The 552-nt window shown below is 47.8% G+C and overlaps 1 non-coding gene across 1 annotated transcript; it reads right to left on the reverse strand.

Annotated features, from left to right (window-relative positions):
* Positions 1-216: 216 nt before the first annotated feature.
* Positions 217-322, reverse strand: LOC117133156. The gene has a single exon (XR_004456997.1). It is a non-coding gene; the product is annotated as a small nucleolar RNA R71 (small nucleolar RNA).
* Between the last annotated feature and the right edge of the window lie 230 nt (positions 323-552).

Genomic DNA, 552 nt, shown 5'->3' on the forward strand with positions numbered 1-552 from the left:
ATCCTATGGACCATTTGGAACGGTTCGAGGATCTAATCGCTGCCATTCGGATGGAAGGAGTCCCCGAAGATTACCTGCTGTGCAAGCTCTTCAGATACACGCTGAATGGAGAAGCGATGCACTGGCTTAGGCAGCAACCCACAGGATCTTTAACATCCTGGAGCGACATCAAGAATGCTTTCTTACGAAACTTCTTCGATGAGGCGCGCGCTGAAGAACTTCGGAACAAAATTTCCACATTCTCGCAGAAGGCTGGAGAGTCCTTCAAAGATGCGTGGATTAGATTTAGGTTTTTCCAGCGAGACTGTCCACACCACGGATTTAATGAAGTGCAGCTGCTAAGCACTTTCTTCCGAGGTCTCGCCTTACAGTATCAAATGGCTCTTGATACGGCGAGTGAAGGAAACTTCACTACTCGGAATCCGTTGGAAGCTGTGAGACTTATCGAAAACCTTGCTAACAGCAGCAGCACCAAAAACACTGACTCTGAACGGAAGAAGTCTGTAGCCTCTATCGGGAAGGAACAGATGGACGAAGTAAGAGCTAAGTTAG

The sequence above is a fragment of the Brassica rapa genome, chromosome A03 (assembly GCF_000309985.2).
Source record: "Brassica rapa cultivar Chiifu-401-42 chromosome A03, CAAS_Brap_v3.01, whole genome shotgun sequence".
Taxonomy (NCBI): Eukaryota; Viridiplantae; Streptophyta; class Magnoliopsida; order Brassicales; family Brassicaceae; genus Brassica; species Brassica rapa.